The sequence below is a fragment of the Marmota monax genome, unplaced genomic scaffold (genome assembly GCF_021218885.2).
Source record: "Marmota monax isolate L192 unplaced genomic scaffold, Marmota_monax_Labrador192_F-V1.1 WCK01_AAM20220418_F8-fsc00067, whole genome shotgun sequence".
Lineage (NCBI taxonomy): Eukaryota > Metazoa > Chordata > Mammalia > Rodentia > Sciuridae > Marmota > Marmota monax.
In genome coordinates, this window is record NW_026695065.1 from 827,180 (window position 1) to 855,138 (window position 27,959).

Sequence of the window (27,959 nt, forward strand, 5' to 3'; positions counted from 1 at the left end):
CTAGTAAAATTATGCTGCTATAACAAAAATATCATAGAGTGGATGGCTTAAAAAGCAATGTGAGAAATTTAAAAAACATAAAAACAAAAATCAAAAGGTGCAAAATCCTGTCATATGCTTCAATATATACAAACCCTGATGATATCATAATTACTAAAAGAAGTCAGTAACAAAATAATGAATACTATATGATTTAATTTACATGAAGTACCTATCTTTCATAGACCAATGCATAGATGCACATTTAGAATTCTTGTTGACAGGAACAAGACAAAACAAAATGTACAGTTTTGGTTTAATAAACATAGATTCAGTTTTTGTTTTTTTTGAAAATGAAAGTTTTGTTTATTTACTAAAATCAGGTTGTTGGAACTCTTACTCCTTTGAATTGAAGTAATTCTTATTTATTTATTTATTTAATTTTATTGGTTGTTCAAAACATTACAAAGCTCATGATATATCATCTTTCATACATTTGACTCAATTGGGTTATGAACTCCCATTTTCACCCCAAATACAAATTGCAGAATCACATCGGTTACACACTCACATTTTTACATAATGGCATATTAGTGACTGTTGTATTCTGGTACATTTCCTTTCCCCTACTATCCCCCCTCCCCTCCCCTCCCATCATCCCTCTCTACCTCATCTGCTATTGTTCAATTCTCTCCCTCGTTTCCCCCGCCTTTCCCCTCACATCCTCTTCTATGTAATTTTGTGTAACATTGAGGGTGTCCTACCATTTCCATATGCTTTCCCTTCTCTCTCCCTTTCTCTCCCCCCACTCGTCTTTGTTTAATGTTAATCTTTTCCTCATGCTCTTCCTCCCTGTTCTGTTCTTAGTTGCTCTCTTTATATCAAAGAAGACATTTGGCATTTGTTTTTTAAGGATTGGCTAGCTTCGCTTAGCATAATCTGCTCTAATGCCATCCATTTCCCTGCAAATTCTATGATTTTGTCATTTTTTATTGCTGCGTAGTACTCCGTTGTGTATAGATGCCACATTTTTTTTATCCATTCATCTATTGAAGGGCATTTAGGTTGGTTCCACAGTCTAGCTATTGTGAATTGTGCTGCTATGATCATTGATGTGGCAGTATCCCTATAGTACGCTCTTTTAAGATCCTCAGGGAATAGTCCGAGGAGGGCGATAGCTGGGTCAAATGGTGGATCCATTCCCAGCTTTCCCAGGTATCTCCATACTGCTTTCCAAATTGGCCTTACCAATTTGCAGTCCCACCAGCAGTGTACAAGTGTACCCTTTTCCCCACATCCTCGCCAACACTTATTGTTGTTTGAGTTCATAATGGCTGCCAATCTTACTGGAGTGAGATGGTATCTTAGGGTGGTTTTGATTTGCATTTCTCCGACTGCTAGAGATGGTGAGCATTTTTTCATGTACTTGTTGATTGATTGTATGTCCTCCTCTGTGAAGTGTCTGTTCAAATTTCTGGAAACTAGTCGCACACTAATTTTAACATACGTGGCATTATTTAATTCTATATTTAAAGTTGTTGAGATTCTATAGTGTGTTATTAAATTTTTTTAAGGAATTACCATTACATATGTGGACAAAGTATTTGCAAAAATTATACCAGGATGGCCTGGAACTGTATGTTGTTCAGTGGCAGAGCACTTGCCTATCATGTGTGAGGCACTGGGTTCAATACTTAGCACCACATAAAAGTAAACAAATAAAATAAAGGCATTCTGTCCATCTGCAACTACATTTTTTTTAAATTATACCAGGATAATTTAACAGAAACACAATGGTTAGTTTCACTAATGGAGCAAAACTACTGAATGTCTTCGGCCAAAGAAAGAAATTAGAACTGTGTCTTAACACAATACATGAAACAACTCAAAATAGATTGTAAATCTGAATATACGACTTAACACTCTAAAATTCTTAGAAGCAACATTTGGTTAGTTTTAGTAATCAAAGTACAAAGTAAAAAGAAAAAATACATAGTTTTTTTTAATCAAAATTAAAAATTCATATGCTGAAAGAATACCATAAAATGAAAAATAATACAAAAAATGTGACAAATAAATTTCAAATAAAAACATGGTATGCAACTTGAATGCAGCATAAATTAAGAATAATTACAACTGAACAATATAAGCAAAAATAACCCAATATTAAAAAATAAGCATTTCTCCAAAAAATAAAAAATAATAAACATATGCAATATGCACATGTTTAGTAATTAGAAAAATCAAAATATAACACCCAATGTGATAGCAATTTACACCTTCTAGAATGGTTATAATGAGAAAGCTTGATAAAGAAGTAGACAGGAACCATCACACATTGCTTGTAGGAATGTGAAATGGTGCAATAAAGTTGAAAACATTATGTGTTGTTGCAAAATGCTAAGCAAACCTAAGAATAATTGGTAGAAAAGTCACTGAAATTTAAAGTAAAGTAATGCACAACCTTTTCAATGAAATGATATCCAGAAAAAAATTCTAAATCTTTTAGAACAAGATGGAAATACAAATACAAAAAGCATTTAGAAATCCAAATAGAGAAGATTTTAAAAAGTAATTTTATTACTTCCATCATAATCTCCCATTTTAAATTTATTTTCCAGGTTTAAATAAATTTTTTTTTTTCAAAAAAAATCAGTTTTTTTTTTTGTTGTTGCTATTGTTGTTTTTTAGTTTGCAGTGAACCTTATCATGCATCACACTTTGTATCTCACCTTTGGGTCTTTAGGGCCCCGTGAAATTTGACTCTATTAACAGAAGAGAGGTAACAGGATAGAATTTGAGAATTAGCAATGCCTTGCAAGGCAAGAAATTGGGGATGGTATTACATATTCTTCACGCAAAGCAGGATTAACCTTCTTTCTTTTTTTTTTTTCTTTCTTTCTTCTTTTTTTTTTTTTTTTTTGTACTGAGGAATCAACTCAGGGATTATTTACCACAGAGCTACATCCACAGTTTTTTTCATTTTTTTAATTTTGAGATAGGGTTTTGTTAAGTTCCTGGGGGCTCTCTAAATTGTTGATGTTGGCATAAAACTTATAATCCTCCTGCCTCAACTTCCCAAATCACTGGGATAACAGATTTGCACCATTTTGCCCAGTCAGGGTTAAACTCTTTAAAAGAAGGATAACATGATGTGTTATTGGCAAAGAATATTAGCAGAAGTTAAATGGTTCAATGGTTCCATCTTCATCAAGATCTTTCCATATATCCAACTACAACTTTTAGGATTTTATTTATTCTTTCTCAAGTGCTGTTGCTACTTTGACAGAATACATCCACACTCACATATAGTAATTTAATTTTCATGTAGATCAGCCATTTTGAGTATAGTTTCAGTTGGCATTTGGAAAATTAAGCACTGTGTAAAACATAAAAAAATTGGGAAAAAAGTATTTATGTTGTTTATACAGATAAAAATCTAAGAATATCAATAATTGTGCTCATCTTTCCACATTTTTCCCAAGGGGCATTGAGGAATAGTCACCTAATCTTGTTATACTCCTTAAGTTCACAGAAACATTATGAGATATTAAATACATGATCGTTGTTTTAGTCAGCTTTTTCACTGCTGTGACTAAAAGATGCGACTAGAACAATTGTAGAGGAGGTAAGTTTTATTTGAAGGATCCCATTTCAAAGGTCTTAGTCCATAGAAGGTTGGCTTTATTTCTTGGGGCTCCAGGTGAGGCAGAACATCATGGAGGAAGAGTGTGGCAGAGGGAAGCAGCTCACATGATGATTAGGAAGCAGAGAGAGAGAACCCCACTTGCCAGATACAAATATATAATTCAAAGCCGCACTCCCAATTCCCACCTCCTCCAGCTATGCCCTAACACTTCAGTTACCAGTTAATCCCTATAAGGTGATTAATCACTAATTGGTTTAAGACTCTCACAACCCAATCATTTCTCCCCTAAACCTTCTTGCCTTGTTTCACATGTGAGCTTTTGAAGGACAACTAGCATCCAAACCAAAGGAACCATTTTACCTTTTCTAATTATTTAGTTAAGAGTATCTAAGAATTATAGTTTACAAGTCTGTATTTCCAATTTACATCATGGATTACCTGTGTACACTTTGCCACTGGAAAAAAATAATAAAATATTTTAAATGCTAATAAACTTAAGAACCAATCCTAAAAACCCCAATAAATATTATTTTGTTCCTTTCCCTCCTCTCCCTCTTTCTTTCTTTTCTTGAGATGAAATTTTGCCATGTTACCCAGGCTTATCTTGAATTCCTGAGCTCTAGTGACCCTCCTACCACAACCTCCCAAGAAATTGAAACTGTGCCACTACTTTTGGCTTTTGATTCTTTTTCTTTATACTCATTCTTGGTAAGAAAGTCTTTAATGGGCAAAATTCCACTGCAAAGCCCATTGTAATAGGATACATATATATATAAAATGTGCTGAATTACATTCCCACTGACAGTAGATAAGGTTTCTCTTTTCTTCACATCCTTGTCAGTACTTTTTTTTTAATTAATGCGGCCATTATAACTAGGGTGAAATGATATCTAATTTAAATTTTGATTTGCATTTCCCTGATATTGAACATTTTTTCCTATATTTATTGGTCATTTATATTCTTTTTTTAAAGAATTCTCTAGGCAAATCATTTACCCATTGTCATTAAATTACTTTTTAAAAAATATTTTATTAGTTGTTAATGAGCCTTTATTTTATTTATTTATATGTGGTGTTGAGAATAGAACCCATTGCCTCACATATGTTAGACAAGTTCTCTACCACTGAGCCACAAACCCAGCCTGAATTACTTGTTTCTTATTGTAGAAATTTGTTAACATTTTTAAGTTCTTTACATATTCTGTCAGCTGAATAGATGGCAAATATATTATTTCATTTGGTAGGTTGTCCAATAAATGTTGATTTTTGTTTTTGTAGTTCAGAGCATTTTTTTTTTGTTTTATGTAATTTATTTCTCAATATTTTATTTCCTTTGCTTTTGGAGTCCTGTCCAAAAAATTACCTACAACCATTATCTTGAAATGTTTTCTCTTTATTTTTCCTCTAGTAGTTTCAGGGATTTAGGTTTTATGTTAAGGTCTTTGATGAATTTTGAGTAGATTTTTGTAGAAGAGATATAGAGTTCAAGTTTCAGTCTCCATGGGGATATATAGTTTTTTTCAGTACTATTTGTTCAAAAAAGAGGCTGTCTTTATTCAATACATTTTTCTGACAGTTTTATGGTAAAATAATTTGTCTTTAGTTGCATAGGGTTATTTCTCCATTCTCTAGTCTGTTCCATTGGTCTATGTGACTATTTTTATCTCAACACTATACTGTCATGGTTACTATGGCTCTGTAGTACATCTGGAAATCAGGTATTTTAATGCTTTAAGCTTTGTTATTTTTGTTCAAGATCTATTTGTTGGGCCTTCTGTGGCCCCATAGGAATTCTTTTCTGTATTTTTTTAAATGCCATTGGTAATTTTATAGGGATTTTATTGAACTTGTAGATCACTTTGAGTAGGAGATTTAAAAATATTATTTTAATCCATCAAAATCAGAAATCTTTTCCCACCAGAAGAGAGAGAAGTTATACTCCATTTATGTATGATGTGCCCAAATGCATTCTACTGGCATGTATAACTAGTCAGAACAAATACAAAATTTTTAAATGAAAAAAAAAAAACCAAGCAAATGTATAAAGCAATAAATCAAAGTAATCATGCTGGAAGAGGCTGGCTAGCAGAGTGCAAGCATACTAGAAGACTTCAACAAAAGGAAAATATAGTCTACTTAATATTTTCATTTCAAAAGCTTGCTCACAACAAAATCTTATCAATAGAAGCAGTAAGTCATTTGACAGAATCTAAGACCTATTCCTGATTTTGTGAAGGTTTAAAAAGATACTGTAGGGCAGCATAAAAAAATAAATCTTTTCTTCTTTTTATTTCATCTGTGCTTTGTTATTTTCATTGTAGAGTTTTATCAGTTCCTTAAAAGAAGTGTATTCTCATTTTTTTCTTTTTCTTGGTAGCTATTTTGAATAGGATTGCTCTCATGATGTCTTTTTTAGAAAACTTTCTATTGGTATAAAGAAAAGCTACTGGGGGGCTGGGATTGTGGCTCAGTGGTAGAGTGCTTGCCTAGCATGTATGAGGCACTGGATTCGATCCTCAGCACCACATTAAAGTAAACAAATAAAATAAAGGTATTTTGTCCATCTACAACTAAAAACATTTAAAAAACCAAAACCTACTGATTTTATATTTTGATTTTGTACTCTGCTACATTATATATTCACTTATGAGTTCTAAAATTCCTTTGGGGAGACATTAGATAATTTTATGGACAGAATTATGTTATCTGAAAACATGGAAAATATGATTTCCTTTTTTCCCATTTGTATGCCTTTTATTTCTTTCTCTGTGTTATATTGAATATGAATGATATGAATGAACTTCCTTCTCTTATTTCTGATCTTAGATCAAGTGTTTTCATTTTTTTCCCCAATTAATATCATGGTGGTTATGAGTTTGTTATATATAGCTTTAATTTTGTTGAGGTACTATCCTTCCAGACCAAATTTGTTCAGTAAATCTATCACAGATGAATATTTTAATTTTATAAAAGAGTCTGCATCAATTTAGATTATCATGTGATTTTATCCTTCATTATATTTATGTGATATATTGGATTTACTGATTTGAATATTTTTTATCACCCTTGCATCACTTGTATGAAAATAATTTTGTCATGTGAATGATCTTTTTCATGTGCTGTTAAATTTAATTTTCTGGTATTTTGTTGAAGATTTTTGTATTTATGTTCATCAGAAATATTTGACTATGTTCTTATTCTTTTTTTAAGAGAGAGAGAGAGAGAGAGAGAGAGAGAGAGAGAGAGAGAGAGAACTTTTTAATACTTATTTTTTAGGTTTTCTGCGGACACAACATCTTTGTTTGTATGTGATGCTCAGGATGGAACCCGGGCCACAAGCATGCCAGGCAAGTGCGCTACCGCTTGAGCCACATCCCCAGCCCTGTTCTTATTCTTATAATGAAGTGGAAGTAGAAGAAAGCAAGAAGAACAATTCCAAAAATTTTGCAAATGCATAGATACTGAAGAACAACACAACTTTGAATGAATAAAAGGGAACACTGATTAAATCAAAAGGGAAGTTAAACAAAATTATTGAAAAGGGTGAAAATGTTTACATAAAATAACAAACCTATGGCATGCATAAAACACAGTAGTACTAAGAAGGAAGTTCACAGCAATGAATACCAAGATTAAAAAATAATAGAAATATTTTATGTAAACAATCTAAAAAGTCATCTTGGAGCCTTAAAAAAAATCAAGAGCAATCCAAACCCAAATTAGTAGAATAAAAAACAATAAAAATCACAACAAAAATAAACAAAATAGATTTTAAAAAGTATTAAAGATGAATGGAACAAAAATTGTTCCCTTGAAAAGATACACAAAATTATCAAGTCTTTTGCTACACAAATTTAAAAAAGAGAAGAGAAATAAAATTAGACATGAAGAAGTAGACATGAAACGTAGATATAAATCTGATATCACAGAAACAAAAAAAGTTAAGAATTATTTTGAAAAGATACATGCAAACAAATCAGAAAATCCAGTAGAAAGAGTTTTCTGGACACGTTTGATGTATGAAATTGAACCATGCATATATAAAATATCTGAAGTGACCATTAACAATTAGTGTAATTGAAACATTAATAAAAATCCTCTGACATAGAAAAACCCAGGACTGAATGGTTTCACCAATGTTTTACAAAACTAATACCAAATGCTCTCAAACTATTCCATAAAATGAAAAGGCAGGGAATTCAGGAAGGCATCTATGAATTACATGAGTGTCTTTCTTCAGTATGGTAGCCAAGGAGATTTAGGTCTAGCACTGTGAACTCTCCATGCCTCTCCTGTGGCAATAGATTGCCGACCGCACATGACCTTTATCTCTGCTCTGCTAGGAGGATACCTCATACTCTGGAGATGGGCGTATCCATTGGAAACTGAACAGCACACCTTTAACTTGTTTGGAGAAGAATATTCTATGAAAGGCCTTTGATGTTTCCCGATATAAATAAAGCAGGTTCAGGCTCCATTTTGCCATCTTATAGAAGCTTGATCCATTTGATCTGATCAGCTTGCTTTTTCTGCGCCTGGTTTTGAAACTATTTTCTGTGTCCTGGTTTTTTTTTTTTTTTTTTTTTTTTTTTTTTTTGCACTTCTATTTTTCTTAGCTTTTATTTCTTAGCCAGACCATTCCACTGAGGGGAACCCCATTTCCACCGGCGGCATGAGATGTGGGCAAGAAGAGAATGCTTCCATACTCATTCTATGAAGATAGCATTACTGTGAATGGTGAAATGTTGAGATGAGATTGGACTTCCTTGACTTTATTTTGATCTAAGATGAAATACTTGCAGTTTTCCCACATTTTAGTGTTATGTTGACTATGAGTTTGTCATATATATGTCAATTATATATACAAATAATGTATCTTAAGTAGGGTGGGTTTGCTTAGAACTCTGTTACACATCTGGGTTCAGTTGTAGGGTAATCATCAGGTTTCTCAGGTTATATGAAGGCAGAACCAACCTGTGGGCCCGGTTGTTTTGGGTGCAGTGTGTTAAGCAGAGGTCTACCTAGCTGTTTTCCAGGTCAAGGATAGGTAGGTAGCATAGACTTAGTCTCAGACCCACTGGGAACTGAATTTCTTCAAATGGGCCAGTAATTGTTTCTTGAGTTCACAGAGAATAGGGACCACCTGGTTACATTTTGACATATTGATAACCTGACTAAGATCTAAGTTATTTTTTTTAATTTTCATGATTTTTTTTATTTTTTTTTTAATTTTCATGATTTTTTTTTAATTTTTTAAAAATTTTTCATGATTCTGATAAAAATGACCATTGTAATAGAAAATATAATCATAGGTGTACAACATTAAACAAAAACACTCTAAAAGAAAAAAGACTTATTATGGTAGTCTGATTTTGATAAGTATTAGAATAACAAAAACACAATTATCAAAAACAGTGTTTCATTGATCATGTAGGCTATCAGTCCAATGGGACAGAAAAAAAATGGCAAAAAAAAAAAACCCAGGAAATATAAAGTGCTGATGTAGATTTAAATATATTCAGCAGAATGTTATATTATTCAGGGTCTTGCAGAGTAATAAACACAATAGGATATATAAAAATGAATTATTAATGATTTATTATGTAGTGTTAAATGACACCATTATGAATTTAACAAATCACAGCATATGCAAGATAAATCAGAAAGTGGAAGACCCAGGAGAGTTGATGATTTTGTTATAGTTCAACAAAAATGTCTAAGAACCAGGAGAGCTGATGGTATAGTTACCTTCTGAAGACCAGAAGATTGGAGACTCAGGAAGGGTCGATGTTTTGGTTTCAATCTGAAGACAAATAAACTATCTTTTCAAGTTTGAGAAGAGTGGGGCAAGAACACTTGTCTCTCATTCAGTGGAGGCTTAGACCTTTGGCTTGATTCAGGCCTTCAAATACTTGAATGAGTGTGACTTACATTGAGGAGGGTGATTTGCTCCACTAGGTCTACAGAATTAAATGTTAATTTAATTGAAAAACACCACAATAGAAACAAGGACCACAATTTATCAGTCAATCCATGACTATATAATTTTGACTCATAAAATTATTTATTACAAGATCAAACCTTGTTATTTTGTCACCTATATATACCTCCATAAATCATTTTTAATTTCCAAATAAAAATGTTATAATTCCATGTAACGGGTCATATTTATTCTATGAATACACAAATTGTGTTAACCCTTTTCTCACAAGAGAATAGAACGTCCATAAAACCCAGGAGTCATTTTTACATTTCATATGTGTGTGCATTTATAAATATATTCAGAAAATAGGAATAAATACTCATAATAGTTACAATGCTTATTTCTGCAACGTGTCATTTGGTCATATCTCCTGTAAATAAAAGTCTACTTCTACAAAGAAAAACACAGGACAAGATGGAGTCTCAGCTGAGTTCTACCACATTCTTAAAGAAGAAATAATGCAATCTTGCCAAATTAGTCCATGAAGGAGAAATGGAATGAACACTCCTCAATTCCTTCTATAAATCCAATATCACTCTGATACCTAAACCAGATAAAGACATATCAAAAAGGGGAAGAAAACTACAGACCAATATCCCTGATGTATACAAACATAGCAGTTCTTAAAATTTTAGCAATCCACATTCAGAAACAAATTAAAAGATTGTGTACCCTAATCAAGTTGATTTCATCTAAGGGATGCCCATTTGTTACAACATATGAAAATCAAATGCAATTCATTACATAAAAACAATAAAGGACAAAAGTCACATGATCATCACAACAGATATTGAAAAAGTCTTTGACATACTCCAGCATCCATTCATGTTAAATTTGTCTATGAAGAAACAAGGAATAAAAGGAACTTACCTCTGGCTGGGGTTCTGGCTCAGTGCTAGAGGGCTCGCCTAGGATGTGTGAGGCCCTGGGTTTCATCCTCAGCACCACATAAAAATAAATAAATAAAATAAAGTTATTGCACACAACTACAACTAAAAAAAATTTTAAAAGGAACTTAACTCAAAATCATAAATGACCAAATAAAAACAAACATCTGACCGATGGAGAAAATCAGAGAGCATTTTCTCTAAAAGAACAAAGCATTTTCTCTAAAAGAACAAAGATGTCCACTCTCAACTCTTATTTTTAACATAACTCTTGAAACTCTAATCAAAGCAATCAGGCAAGAGAAGGAGGTTAAAGGAATACAAATCTTTAGGCTGGTAACAAGGTCCTATACTTAAAAACCAAAAAACACACACCGTATGTTTTTGAGAACTGATAAAAAAAAATCGGCACATTAGCAGAATGCAAGATCAACATATATCCTAGAAGCTTGGGAGGCTGAGGCAGGAGTACTGTGAGTTCAAAGCCAGGCTCAATATCTTGGTGAGGCCCAAAGTAACTCAGTGAGACTCTGTCTCTAAATAAAATATAAAAAGGGAATGGGAATGTGGCTCTGTGGTAAAGCATCCCTAACTTCAAGCCCTGGTACCAAATCAATCAATCAATCAATTAATGTCAATAATTTTTGTATATTTCAGTAATAAACTTGCTGAGAAAGAAAGAAATAAAAATTCCATTCAAAATAGCTCAAAAATAAATATAGCACTTGAGAGAAAATCTAACCAAGTAAGTGAAAGATTTCATCAGTAAAAATTATACAGCCCTGAAGAAAGAAATTGAGACACTCCCTAGAAGATGTAAAGAACTCCCTCATTTTTTCTGATAGAATTAATATTTTGAATATGGAAATATTACTGATAGATCTATAAAATCAGCATAATCCCCATCAACATACCAATGATATTTTTTATACAACTGGAACAAAACACTTTTAAAATTCATATGGAAAAATAAAAGACCCAGAATAGCTAAAGCAACCCTGAGCAAGAAGATCAAGAAAGGATGCATCACAATACCTGTTCTCAATCTATACTACAGAATAATAGAAATAAAAATAGCATAGTATTTAACATCAAAACAAATATGAAGACCAATCGAACAGAGTAGAAGTCATGGAGACAAACTCACATAGATACAGACATCTGATACTTGACAAAGGTGCCAAAAACATACATTGGAGAAAAGATAGACTTTTTTATCAAATGGTGTTGGGACAACAGTATATCCATATGACTAGATCCTTCTCACCTTGCATAAAAGTCATCTCAGATTGGATCAAGTACCTAATTAGAACAGAAGAAATACAACTTCTAGAAAAAAGCCCATGGTCAACACCATAACATATCGGCACAGGCACAATATCCTTAATAAGATGACTAAAATGCTCAAGAAGGAAAACCAGAAGTTAGTAAGAGGAATAGCATCAAGTTAAAAAGCTTTTGCACAGCAAAGGACCAAGAATGTGCAGAGAAAGCCCACAGGAGAAAAATCTTTGCCAGTTATAGGAGTTTAAAATTCAAAGTATATAAAGAACTCAAAAAAAACTTAGTACAGAAAAAAATGAATAATCTAATCAAAACATGGGATAATTAACTAGAATAAATATAATAGTAGGCATTGGTACAGTACTTGCCTAGCATGCATGAGGCCCTGTGTTCAATCCCCTGTACTGTAAAAAAGAAATACAAATGGCCAACAAATTGAATATGAAAACATATTCAATATATTTAGCAATCAGGGAAATGCAAATGAAAACTACACTGAGATTTTGAGATTCCATCTCATTCCAGTTAGAATGGAATTCATTAAGAATACAAAATTAGTAAATGCTGTTGGGGATACAGGTAAAATGGAACTCCTATACATTCTTGATGGGACTGTAAATTAGTATGATCCACATGGAGATTAATATGATGATTCCTCACAAGAATACATATGTAAATCCCTATGACCCAGAGAGGCAACCCTCCATTAATTCAAAAGAAATAGTCAGTATATTATAGTGATACATGCATACACATGGTTATAACAGCACAATTCATAATAACCTAGTAATGGAACCAAACTAAGTATCCATCAACAGAAAAATGGAAAAAGAAAATGTGCTTCCAATTATAATACAGAGAGAGCAAGATCTCTGGGAAATGTACATTTATACACTTGACATAAGTTAAAGATGACCACACTATGATCTATGATAGCAAAAGTGTGATTTAAATTCTATCACTAGACCACTTCTTTTGGATTTAATAAAAATGAACCCAATCATTTAAAAATGGCCATTTTGGGAACAGGCCAGTATATAAAATATCTGCCACGTAAAATTTAACCCTTTACCTGTTTTTGCAGAGCTGGGATAAAACCCAAGGCCTGGGGCTGCCTAATGTTGTTGTGAAACCAAGGTATGCTTCCTATTGAGTGTGTGAGTTGTAAAGGTGTGATGTCAAGAATAAATGAAACTTGGCCAGTTTGTTTCTCTAGCAGTATATTTAATTTTAACCTAAGTAATTTTTTAAATTTTGTCTTAAAAATTTATACACCAGAAGTTTAGACAAAGCCTTAAGCAAATTGCATGTTAACTGTTCTCAATATTGAAGTAGAAGTTACCTAATTGCCAGCAGATAAATTCATGTCAAAGAAGAATATATATTTAGACAGAGGTCAGGAAATTTCACCCATTAAATCCAGCCCACCACCTGTTTTTATATGACCTGTGAACTACAAATGGTCTTCATGTTTTTAAATGGTTAAAAAAGATATTTCATGAACACATGAAAATTATATGAAATTTGAATTTTAGTGTCTATAAATAAAGTTTCACTGGAACACACACACACACACATACACACATAAAAGAAAATGTGGCATATATACAATGGCATTTTACTCAGCAATAAATCTTGCCATTCACAGAAAGATGAGTAGAACAGGAAAACAATATGCTGAGATAAGGCAGACTAAGAAAGGCAATGGATATATGATTTTTCTCATACATGGAAGAAAGAGAGAAAAAATGGAAAGAAACAGCACCTCATGAAAGTTGAAGAGATTAGTGGAAAAGGATATTTGGAGAGAAGGGAGGGAAAGGGAATGTTTGGAGAATGCAACAAATTATGTACATTTATTAATATATCACAATGAGTTCCATTATTATGTATAATTAGAATGCATCAATACGAATTTTAATGAAAAAAAAGTCAATGTCTCAATCAAAGGCAATCAGGCAGGAAAGAATTGTCTCTAATTTAGGGGAAGGTCAGACATTTTTATTTTATTCAGGCCTTTACCTAATAGAATACAACACTCACATATTATTGAAGGTAATAAGATTTATTCACTCTACTGATTAAAATATTAGCTTCATTCAAAAATACCTCACAGAAACTCCCATAGTTTTAACTGAGTGTGTTCCCTTTCGCAGTAAAGTACATACATTAAATTAACCATCACAAATGTGTAATATGGTTTAGATGCCATATACTAACTGGAATAAAATAGTTTGTAGACATAAAATATAAGTTGATTTAATTTTTTTTGAAAATATAAGAACAAGAAAGTAAAATATTTTGTGAATTATTTTATTCAAGTGTTACTACAACTAACTTAGATAAGTGAAAGGAAACTTTTGTATATGTATGTGTGTGTGTGTGTGTGTATATATATATATATATATATATATATATATATATATATATATATACATACATACATACATATAATTATATGCATATATGTGTCAGTATTTGTGGGGGGTTTATATGTGTGTCAGTGTTTTAATTCCTGGTATTTGTAGTTACTTTTTGCTAAAAGAAATGATAAAGCGGTAAACAGTGGTGAAATAGAAAATATCAAGACATGGGTTGGGGATGTGGCTCAGTGGTAGAGTGCTTGCTTAGCACATGTGAGGCATTGGGTTCGATTCTCAGCACTACATAAAAAATAAATAAAATAAAGGCATTGTGTTCATCTATAACTAAAAATATTTTTCAAAAAGAAAGTACCAATATACAGTCATTGGTAATAAACTAGACCATTTTTGAATCTTTTGTAATGAACTAATTCAAAAGGAAACAATGTGCTTTGCCAATTTTTTAAAAATTAATAAGTGCAGACATTTGCATAGAGAGAAATTTAATGTTTATCAAGGCAATTAAATATCCATAAGTATTCATTTCATGAAGGCATTATTGACTAATGAATAAGAGACAATCTGAAAAGAGTACAGAGAACATATAAGTTAAGATTTATTTATTTTGCCAAGATGCTTTTTTTTCACAAATAACTGATTTTTATTTTCCAATGAGAGGAATAACATATAGACAAGAGCATGTGTACTGGAAAATGCCTTTATCAAAGTGTGTTGTAAATAACTGATTCCACAGTGTTTTTAATTCCATTATCTAGAAAATAAGATCAAGCTAATTTTTGTACTCTAGGAGGTACTCATCTTGGAAATCACTTGTTAAGTAGCATATTATTGTACATTGCATTACTACATAAAATGAAGCAGATGTTATCTACAGATTTATCAATAAATTTAACTACAAATCAAAGATTTCTAAGCTCTATTTTTGCAAAATAATTCAAAAACTTCAAAGTCTCTTTAGGAAACACTGCAGGGGAATTCATTCTATTACACGGTTTTTATAAAGATTTAGAATTTATGAATTCTAAATTGGATTTGTATATTATAGCCTTTATTGACAGCAAAGATGAAGGATTTGATTTGATTTTCCTTTTTTCCCCTCCCTCACTGATACCTTCTGTTCCTTCCTTCATTACTTGTCATTTTTTAGACAATAACCTCTATGGATAAGTTATATTGCTAACTGTCAAGGGTCATTCAGGTATAGACTCTCTGATTGAGGGTTAAATATGAACAAATTGAATTAGGAAAAGTAATGTAAGCATTTAATATAGAACATCAGGTTTTTTCTTTATTGCTCTTATGTATTTGAATTTTGGGAATGTTATCCCATGATCTCATGCTCTTATTATTTGGATATCTTTGTGTCTCTTTTGGTTCTAATAATCTTAGCAAGATTATTGTGCTATTGAGATTTTTAAAAAATAACATTCAATATTGCTCATAAATTTATATTCTAGAATTCCTGAGTTTTGATTTTTAAACTACAATTAATTAATTAGCTGCATTTTCAGTTTTTATTGAAGTCCTGTATTAATCTATATTGAGATGTCAGTAGATGCCTACTTTTTCAAACAAAAAATAAATCACATTAACTTTAAGGAAGTTACACTGTATAGAACATAAAATTGTGGTTTAAATGAATTTTATCCTTCCAATGCTTCTAGATAATGAGTCAAGAAACAATTGGGGTCATACATTCTTAGTCTATATTTCATTAATTATATTTTCACTTATGTAAGTGTTATTTATAACTATGTTTTAATTCATTATTAGAAGTAAACTCACAATAAGATAATGATTTCATGAAGTGTAAATAGGTCTTCCTATTATTTTATTAAAGAAACAAGTGACTTAATCTTAAGAATATATTTTACTTTAATAAATGCAATCAAATTATTATTTAACATGCAATTGATAGAAAATTATTAATGGAATATTTAAATTTTTTTATATTAAGCCTATAAACCCCACATATATTTTATACTTATAGCACATCTCAATTAGAACTAGTGTTCAAAAATCACACATGCATAATTAGCTACCATAATGGAAAGTATTAGTGTATATAGTGCAAAGGAGTAAGGGAACAAAAAGTGGCAAAGACGTTTCACAGAAATTCTACATTTCAAAAGCTATAATTACAGCTGAGGCTATGACTCAGTGGCAGAGGTCTTGCCTAGCCTCAGTGAGGCACTGAGTTCAATCCTTAGCATCACGTAAAAAAAGATAAACAAAATAAAGGCAAGCTGTTCATCTACAAACTACATTTTTTTAAAAAAAGCTATAATTCTCAGATTCATATAAAGGAATCAGTGTATACATTTAGTTTAAAAATATAGGCATCTCATAAGAAAAGCCAAACTTTATGTGAAAATTTCTTGTGCTCGTTATTTTAGTAAACATAATATTTTTGACAGCTTTTGAGTTATTCCAAACTTCTGGGCAATATAGTATCTGGTAACTATGACCTCAATTTTGTAATTATCTTTCCCGGATTTTCTCAGTTTGAATATTCCCTAAAAGTGATCGTGAGTTGAAGATTGGAATACAAACCATTTATTTGGGCTCTCCCGAAACACCAATAAGGGACTAAGTGAGATAAGGAAGAAAATGAATCAGATCAAGTGTATTATGACTGTTGGTGGTGAGAAGTTCAATAATTGTCAATATTGTATACACACCATGATGCTTTATCTTGGGAGAAGTGAATGAATGGTGAGGATTCAGGGCTATTTAGACATCTATCTCAGTTTTTGAATGATGGCTATTCCTATGGCATTATATTTTTAGCACTGCCAGTTTATTAAGATTCTTCCTAAAACAGCTGTACTTCTACAGAGAGAACAAAAATTTAGATAACTGTTATTTAATACCTTTGTCAGAGGCAAAATTATGTGATGTTTGACTCTTCATCTCAAGAGGTATTTGTTGATATTTTAGCTTAACATGCCATCAAATTCAACAAAAGATAATACCTAATATTCTAATATATAATTGAAAGTACATTGATTTGAAATTATTGCTAGTCCAAATACAAATCCACATGTTTTACAGCACAATTATTCTTGAACATGTGCCTCATTGCATTATCCCTTAAATTGCCTTTTATCTATTACAATAAGCATATGCGGTTTATTTTTCTACTGGGAAGAAAGTATCTATTAATCCTGAATTTAAGCATTTTCATTGAGAATCAATGATGGATTTCAGGAATATTGGGCCCATAACTGTTGCCCTATTCTCCAACAACTTTTAATACATGTGCTAATATGAACCTTTTTTCTTAAAATTGCTTTCCCTTGAAAACAGGTGCTATCATTTGACATTTGATTACTTAAAATCTATTTCACAGCACTCGTCTACAGGTTTGCAGTAGTTGCTTGTGGCATTTCTTGTTGCTCTGATGATCCAGTTGTGATTCCTGTGATGTTTTGCCATCTGTCTGTGCCAAATTCATTTACCCTCATCCCATACAAAATGGTCTCCTTGGCTCTGGGAAAATTTAACTAAGTTAGTGACTCTTCTCTGAATTCAGAAGGATTATAATAGTGATTGGCAAAACTCCACTGCTGAGAGCCCTCCCAAGTGAGTCTAAGACTATTGAATTTAAAAACAAATCTCTTAAAAATATAAAATTTAGGGTTGCAGTGTTGCCTCCAATGTACACACTTTATAAATAGGAATTTCCCCTGGCAGTATACATAGACTTGGTATTCAAGTACCAATGCAGAAAGAGATTTGCTAGTTTCCAAGTACTCCTAGTGAATCAAAATCATGGAGTACACTAGCTGTTTCTATATTTCTCTGTGTTTCCTCAAAGATAAATACTATAAGCAGAGTGGAATGTGATACTCTTACTTATCAATAAATCAATAGCTCCCTGTTATTTCTGTTTAAGAATTATTATTTTATGCCTCCAATAGATAACTTGAGAACTTCATTTATGATTTTGGTTTTTGATTTATCTGGATTGCTTTTCAAATAGATATATAACTTTGAAAATAGGATTTAGTTAAGAATGTTTCAGAGATTATTAAAACCCTGTTTGTCAACTATCTAATAACCTGCTTGCCAAAGATTTATTTATTCCAATATAATTTAAAACTTACTAGAATTATTTTCTCTTTCATTCTGGGGTAGGTATATGATCTAGTAGCATATTGCCTGAACCTGTCGAAGTTTCCTCCCTAATTACATATGTGTGTGTATATATAAGCTTATATATATATATATATATATATATATATATATATATATATATATATATATATATATATATAATTGTTGGAATTTCATTTAGCTTTCCATATTTCTGATAAAATTTAATCCTCACTGATATAGGGGATATATTGTTTGCCTATTTGACCAAGGAAAATCCCCAATCCTTATGATGTTATACGAGACCAATGATGACCTCTCTTTCTTGTATTATCCTGGGCCAATACCCTCCTTTATCTTGTTTTCCTTTTTTTTTCTTGGCCTTGTGGTCCATTATGTTCTATGATATTGAGATATTTAATTTTTTAATTATTGTCTGTCTTTCCTTTATTGGATATGAATTCCACAAAGATAGATATCTTCATTGGTTCTGTGTGCTGATGTACCTCAACTCTTCAAATACTGTTTATCACATATGCAGGAAAAAAGATCATCCATGTGCAGATTAGACAAGGGCCTCAGAGAAGGGAAACATGGAAAGAGGTCATGTCATCCTGGAAGAAGAACATCATGTCTGGAGAACATCATGTCACTACCTTGACAGTTTCAACCACAGAGAGTCCTTCCTACTTAGAACATCTATTAATATTCTTCGCAGCTTCACCTGCAATGGCTCTTCCGTAACTAATCCTACCAGTACCCCTAGCAACAGCTGACCTCAAAATCTACCCTTATCTAAAGTGCTTCCTCTCCGCAAAGATGTGCAAAACCATAAGGTTGGACTGGTCCTCTTTACTATGTAAATTAGGGCTTCTGTTTATGCACTTTTTTGGTGTGCCAAGTATTAAACCCAGGGGCATTCAACCACTGAGCCATGTCTCCAGTCTTTCTTTCTTTCTTTCTTTCTTTCTTTCTTTCTTTCTCTCTCTCTCTCTCTCTCTCTCTCTCTCTCTCTCTCTCTCTCTCTTTCTTTCTTTCTTGTCAGGATCTCACTACATTGCTTACAACCTCACTACATTTCTGAGGCTGCATTTAAACTTGTAATCCTGCCTCAGCCTCCCTAGCTGCTGGGATTGTGAGTGTGGGACACCACAGCAACAAATTTATGGACTTATGATTGGCTTATTAAACTCAGAGATTGAAGACCTTGATTGATTTCTGCTGGAATCCCTCATTAACATAGTCCCCCCAAATTTCCTACACTGGGCCATCAACCAAGGCTTTAAAAACCCCCAGATAAAATGCAGCCAGCAGTGCCATCACAAGGGCTGCCTTGTGAACTAGGAGACCCTTTCTCTACTTAAATAAATCTTACTGACCTACCCTCAGTTTGTCCATAGGTCTCATTCTTTGAATTCACAAAGGACCCACCCAACATCTCCATGTTACGATAACAGGAACTAATGAATTAATGAATAAACAGATAAATTAATAAATGTTCTTAGGGAACCTTGAATAAGATGTAAAGTGGGACCACAAAAATGGGAAGTTACACATCATGTATATGTAAATGTTAAATATGCTGTACTGACATCTATATCTAAAAAAGGCATTCTGTTGATTTGTAATTTAAATTGAGTTTAGATAATCACGCAAATATGATAAAAATATCATTTCTCATTTGATTGAAAATATGGCTTTGGATACTAGAGTGAAGCTGATAAATGGTATATTTGGAAGTAGATGACAAAGAAAAAATATTGAAGAGATATTTTTTGAAGATTTTCAAACTCTTAAGGATTACTGTTAAGAGCTTTTATCATTTTTTTAATCTGCTGTTTTTAGATATAGATGATAGTAGAGTATATTTTGACATATTATATGTAAATGGAGTATAACTTATTCTAATTAGTGTCTCATTCTTGTGGTTAAATATGATGTGGAGTTACACTCATAGTGTATTCATAATTCAGAAGAAAGTTTTGTTTGATTCATTCTACTCTTTCCTCTTTCCATCCCCCCCACCCTTGTTTTTATTCCTCTTTGTCTAAGGCAATGAAATTTGATCCTCCCTCCCAGCCATTGTTTAAGGTGATTTGTTCTCCTGCTTTTTCATGCTGTTTGTGTATCTACCCATCTAATAGTAGGGATCTGAGGCAGGAGAGTTTCTACCCTGTGGACTTATACTGTCTCTGATGGTTTCCAGTATCTCACCATTTAGAGGCAGACAAATAATAACAACAACCAATGTAAACAATATATAGCATTAATCCAAATAATTCTTCCTATGATATCTACAATGTTAATTATCACAATAAGCAGAAATGCTGTAATCAGTTAATACCCACAATAATAACTGTAAGTTTGCAAGAGTTTACAAACTAGACTGGTGGACAGGGAGAGAACAAAAGTGATGTGGGATATGATGATTATGAGGGAGAAAGAGGGAAAATAAAAATAAAAAATTAAAGGAAGAGTGAAACAGAGAATAATAGAGATTTGCTGTTACCAGAAGTAAAGAGACACAGAATAAAAAAAAAGGATGAGAGAAATATATTATATAAAAATTTTAAAAATTAAAAATAAAAATATTAATAAAAGAATACAAAACAAAACTGAAATATACTAATCAAAGATACTAGTCCTTAAAATACTGATCATAAAAATAACTGGCTTTACAAATTATAGAAATGAAGAAAAATATTAACCTGTAAAAGTGTTCATAAACAATCCAGGGTAAAATTAAACAAATAAAAGAAAAAATGAAAATAAATTTAAATTAAAATCATTTTAATGTTATTTTTTTAAATGATAAGAAAAAATAATGAAACAGATTAAGTTAAAATTATCTTAATTTTCTTTCTTTTTTTTTTGAAAAGAAGGAAAAATGTATCACTTATATAGATCATGCAAACAAGCAGAGGTTTTCATTCTCATATCAGATAAAGTGTACTTCACCCACCTTGCTGAGAAGCTGCCTATCTGATTTTTTTGTTTCACACCTTGGAGCACCCAGGCAAGTGACCCTCTCTATTCTGCCATCTAACAAACTTTTCCATGTTATTATTATTTTTATAGTGGGATTTGTTGAGCATTCTCTAGAAGGGAATGCCTTAGGAATTTGATTGTGGGTTAGGTATATAAAATGTGCTAAATTAAAAAAAAACTGTAAAGGACTTCATTTATTTCCTTTCTCTGCCATTTCCACTCATTATTTCCTTCCCTTCTTAGGGTACAAATAAATATACTAAAAAATAGTTTTTGTTTCATTCAGCATTTGTTTCTAGTTTGTGTGACTGTGTGTGTGTGTATGTGTGTTAAGTGTTAGTGTTGGTGGGTCATCATCAGCTTCTTCTGGTACTGTTTAAAACTTATTTGATTTTAAATCAAATTTTATGTCAATATATTTATATATTTAGCTGACTAAAAACTATACACTCCATGAAAACGTAACTAATTTATATTTTCCCCATTCAGAAAAAGAAGTTTTAATTATATTAAAACTCATTTCCAGATTGGAAACATGAGGTGAAAAATTGTTGAAATATCATGGAGTGATGAAATGTGATGGAGAAAATATTTGTCAGCAATCTACTGACAGTGTCCTCTCTATCTCAACTTCTCTATACTCAGATGTAGGGCTACTATATTGATCTAAGGCAAGAAGTGTTTTTAGCTGGAATATTAAACAAATAAAAGTATTTAAATGAAATCTAACAGCAATTCTATAAAATAAATATTCCCATTTTAAAGTTGAGGAAAATGAAGTACTGGGAGGGTAACTAAATTGCCAACATTCATACAGGTAATAAATGACTATGCCTAGATTCAGCCCTCAGAAATACAGCTCTATTTTTGAATAACCATCATTTTGAAATGAAGCTAAAGATGAAGGAGATTAATTAGTAAGACAATTGATTTTATTCCTTTCTTGTATATGGACTTTATGTAGGCTTTGTTCTCTGTCAAATTCTAAAAGTTACTTGTGCTTAAAAAAAGAACAGGGAAGCATGAGCAAATAAGACTTTTAATTTTACTTTAAAAAATTGCTCATTAGTGCTGGGGTTGTATCTCAGTGGTAGAGCACCTGCCTAACAAATGTGAGGCACTGGGTTAAATCCTAAGCACCACATAAAAATAAACTAAAGGTATTGTGCCCATACACAACTATATTTATAATTGTTCATTAACTCACAGAAATTCTATTTTATTTGTTCTTTGTAGTTATACATGACAGTAGAATGTATTTTGTTGGGGACCACAAATCAAGTCAAGATGGCACCTGGCAGTTTGCCAGGAGGAGTGGTTTGTGAGGCAATGCCACCGAGCCATTAAGATGGTGAGGATTCCTTATTGGCTGATTGCTGTATCTGGATGATGCTAATTGAGTCAAGCTGTGTGTAATCAAGTTGCTTGTCACCTCCCGGTTATTTTGCCCAGCCAGATTGCGGCAGTATTTTGCAAATCATACATTCATAGTGTATAACTTAGATTCTAATTAGGATCCTATTATTGTGGTTGTACATGATGAGGAGTTACCTTGTTCATATATTCAAATACAAGGCTAGAAATGTTATGTTAAATTAATTCTACTGTCCTTCCTATTCTCTTCCACCTCCCTTCCCTTTGTTCCCCTTTGCCTAATACAATGAATTTCTATTCTTCCCCTTCCCACCCTCCCTTGAAAGAACATTTGGCCTTTGGTTTTCTGAGATTGGCTTATTTCACTTAGCATAATATTCTCCAGTTCCATCCATTTACTGTCACATGCTATCTTGTCATTCTTCTTTACAGCTGAGTGATATTCTACTATGTATATACACTACATTTTCTTAATCCATTCATCCTTTGTAGTAGGTTGGTTCCATAGCTTGGCTATTGTGAGTTGAAGAGTTATAAACATTGATGTGGCTGGATCACTGTAATATGCTGATTTTAAATCCTTTGTGTATAAACTGAGGAGTGGGATAGCTTGATCAAATGGTGGTTCTATTCCAAGTTTTCTGAGGAATTTCCATATTGCTCTCCAGAGTGCTTGCTCCAATTTGCAGTGCCACCAGCAATGTTATGAGTGAACCTCTTTCCCCACATCCTCACCAACTTTTATTGTTATTTGTATTCTTTACAATTGCCATTCTGACTGAAGTGAGATGGAATCTCAGCTTAGTTTTAGTTTGAATTTCTCTAATTATTAGAGAGGCTGAACATTTTTTAACATATTTTTTGAACATTTATATTTCTTCTTCTGAGAATTGCATGTTTATTTCCTTTGCACATTTATTGATTGGGTTATTTGTTTTTTTTTTTTGGGGGGGGATTAAGTTTTCTGAGTTCTTTGTATAACCTGAAAATTAATGCTCTATCTGAGGTAAAATTGTAAATATTTTCTCCCATTCTGTAGGCTCTCTCCACATTTTTGATTGTTTCCTTTGCTTTGAAGAAGCTTTTTAATTTGATAACCATCCCATTTATAAATTATTGATTTTGCTTCTTGCACTTTAAGAGTCTTGTTGAGGAAGATGTTTTCTAAGTTGACATGATGAAGAATTGGGCTTACTTTTTTTCTTCTATGAAGCACAGGGTTTCTGGTATAATGCCTAGCTCCTTGATACAGTTTGAGTTTTAATGGAGAAACAGTGACCTAGAGCTAGCACAGCACATTTATGTTATAGGTTTTACCACCAAAAGTTTATTTGTGGAAAAATTTCTGCAAAGAGGATAGGCTTGAAGGTTACATATCTTATAAGATATTATGGTTATCTTGTTATTGCTCAGAATTCCCTATCCCTAGCAACTGGTGTCTGAACTTCAACATAAGACTGTTATTGTTCCATATCTTTGTATAGAACTTCCTCAGGCAAAGCATTACCATAGTCTTGGGCAGTCTCATTCTGTATGTTTGCACAGAAAGTTCCCAGGGCAAAGTGCAGCCATAGCTCCAAGGTATTCAAATACCATGGTCTAAGTCATAGCTCTTCGCAAGCATCACTTGACAACACTTGCCAATAAATAATTTTAAAGTCAAAAATTAGTTATCTTTCTGTTATATTTTCTTAGTAGTGATCTCACATACTTTTAGATGCTCAATTGGGAATATTGCGGTATGATGTCCCATCAGTGGTGTGGCAATACCATTTGACTGTGTATAAAAATGTATACAAAGTTTGTTAAGAATTAGATTTTCTGGACCCATATCCAGAAATTCTGATTGAGTACTTATTACTATAAATGAGGCCCAAGAATCTAAAATCAAAAAACTTTCTGAAAATTTTAATATAGGTAAACTTTGGAACTAATTTTGTGCAATTAATTTACATTAGGGTATAGTTTGCATGAAATGTAGAAATCTAATAAAAAGGTTTATCCCTCAGAGTGAGGTATACCACAATTTTTGTATTGTCTCAAATTTTCCTTTTTTTTTTTTGTACTGGGTATTGAACCCAGGGGTGTTTCACCACTGAGCAACATCGCCAGCCCTTTTTATTTTTATTTTGACACACAGTCTCTCTAAGTTGCTTGGGGCCTTGTTAAATTGATGAGGCTGGCTTTGAACTTCTGATCCTCCTGCCTCAGTCTCCTGAGGAACAGAAATAACAGAAATGTGCCAGCAGGTATGAAAATAAAATTTCCTATTTAAATCACCCATATATCTATTATTTCAAAATGTAACACTGTAATTTTTATTTTGTTATTTCAATTCATTGAGAAATTGCTGTATTCTTTTTTCATATCCACCTTAAAATTATTTATTTATTCATTTGTTTGTTTGATAACCTTTCAAATTCCCTTTCATTCTTTAAATGGTTTAAGAGAATAGACTTTAGAGCCTGTCTTAGTTGGAATTTGATCTCTATTAGCTAGTTGTGCAACCATGGGCAGTTTTTTTAACCTTTCTATGCTTGCATTTTATCATTTTAAACTGAAGATAATAACAGTACCTAACTTATACTTTTCTTTTGACATTAATTTATATAATATTTTTTTTTCAATTAATATTTCCAATAAATATTATCTTTCACATGGTACCTATGAATATCATCATCCTCATCATTACAGTATGATTCCCTACTATTGCTATGACCAGCACGGTGAGAGCACATTTCTCTGAGTGCACGCAGTGGGTGGAAAATAAGAAATTACTTGAAATAAAGACAAAAACTTAATTATAGGTGAAAAACAGGACTTGGTGAGTATATCAGTCCTGATGGGGTCTGATCCAACAATGAGCAAGGTTCTTGGTGTTCATTAAATAAGTTTTAAACATCAAAGGGATTCACTGTGAAAAGGCTTTTGAGGTATGCAGGAGAAGTTTTGAGCAAAACAGCTTAGTTGGGGGCTTATCAGTTTTCACCAGTCTCTTCTACCTCAGGACAGCTGGAATTTGAATTCAAGGCTTTTGAAGTAATAAATTCCATGACAAGCATGGAATTCTCCCTATCAACAAGAGTTACCTGCAAATGGGTGTTTACCTTGGTGCCTTTGAACCTAAGGATTCCCTGGAGAGGGTCTCATAATTACATAATTCAAAGTAATGATTTATTTGCAGCTCTTGACACCCTACAGATCTGGTTCTTGTCTATTCTTTCTAAGGTATCTCATTCCTGTTTCTAAAATTCAAATCAATAAATATGGAGGTTAAAGAGTCTGATACTCAAACTCAATACATTGTCCATTAAGATTTTATATAAAAGAGTGTGAAATATTTTTGTGGCTTAACAAATAAGTATTATAGATTAGACACTCATGTAGCAACAACCTGTATACTTCTTGAGTGTTTCCTGATATGAGTATTAATTCCATGAATGTGCTTGGGTAAGATTCCTGTTTATACATTCAAGAGTTATCTCTACTGTATATAATTAGTGAAACTGCTGAGTAATAAGTTGCAAAGATATTTTGATTCAATGTGTATCAATATTTCTAATGAAAATCATCATGATTTATATGAATTTTACTAAGTTTAATCTTCTACCAGCAGAATATTAATGTCCTGTTGTTCCAAATCCCTACCATTATTTAGTTGTCTCCTTGTTCAAAATATTAGCTATGTACTGTTTCTTGATAATAGTTTCCTTTAACCTTCCCTCATTACTAATGAGGTTTTGTATCTTCTTATATGTTACTTGTTATTTAGATAGGACCATTTTAATGTATCTGTACCAGAAATCATTCCATTTTGAGAAGAAAGTATCTATCCTTATTTAAGAAGGAGGATATGTATGTGTGTGCTTTAATATGCCATGCACAAATGTTATTTAGCAAATCTTTCCTTATACTAAAGTTACAAAAATATTTTCCTATATTATCTTCTAAAGCATTATAATTTACCTTTTTCTCTATAATTGTCAAACATACTTTTAGTTCAGTTTTTGTACCATGTAAAGAAAGGGTCTAATTTTCTCCCCCTACCTCCTTATGGATAACTAATTGTGCACACAAATTTCATAAAAAATCATCATCCTCCTCTCTGATCTTTAATGCCACATTATTGAACCAAGCAATTGTAAAAATACATGTCTGTTTTATTAGTCCTGAAATCTATTGTATTTATCCATATTCTACCCCTATATCAACTTCATATTTTCTTAGTAATTCTAGATTTTAAATATATTTCCAATAAATTTAGACTTGTTTAAATTTTATCAAATAATCTGTTCTATGATAACAATGAATGAATTTAATTCATTGTTGAGAATAGAAACACAATTCTTGATATTATAAAGCAATGTAATTTACATGTAGAGATGAGATTGTTATCTAAAAATTATAATGTTTAATTAATTTCATACTTTTTCAGTTGATTATTACTAACATCTATGTAAACTATATTATTTTAATAAATTGTAATATTTATCACCTTTTATTTCTTAACTGTATTTATTTTTGCTCTCTTTTTATACTACGCTAGGATAAATTCAGGGTAATTTATAGATAATAGGTGTGGAAGTAATGGATAAGTTATTCTATGCCTTTATCTCATAGTAAACCATCAATATTCACTATTAATACATCTTCAATGCAATTCTATATTGCTAAACTATCATTATTATATATTGAAATTTATAAAAACAGTTTCTATATCTAGTGAAATGACTAGATTTTTCTCCTTTAATCTTTTAATGCTATGAGAATACCATGAGAATACTATGAAAATTTCTGATGCTACAGCAGCACATTCCATTCTTGATATAAGACAGATGTGGTGATGATGTAGAACCTTCTTTTTTATTTGAATTACTGAATTTTGTTTTAATAATTTTTTAAACATTTTGCATTACACTCAGAAATAATAATATTATATATTAATTGTCCATTTTCTTAATGTCCTTGCTAGCTTTTGGTATTAAAGAAAGATTAACTTCATGAAAGGAAGTTGATAAATACTTTTTTTTTAATTCCATGTTTGAATCACTGCATGATTTTCTTGAATATTGTAAGAATTAATTTAAGATTAGAATTGTTCATTTATCACAAGTAGAAATCTATGACTTTTAAGATTTTTTTTTTTGTAATTGTTATGTTAAGGATTGAAGCCAGTGCCTCACATGTGCTAGGCAAGTGCTCTGCTGCTGTGCCTCATCCCCTGGCCTGAATTTTATGATTTTTTAAAAAATTTGGAATATTTTTTGGTGCTTTTGTCTCTATTGGCTGTTTGATAACTTCTAATTTATTCTTAAACAAGTTTTAATAACTCA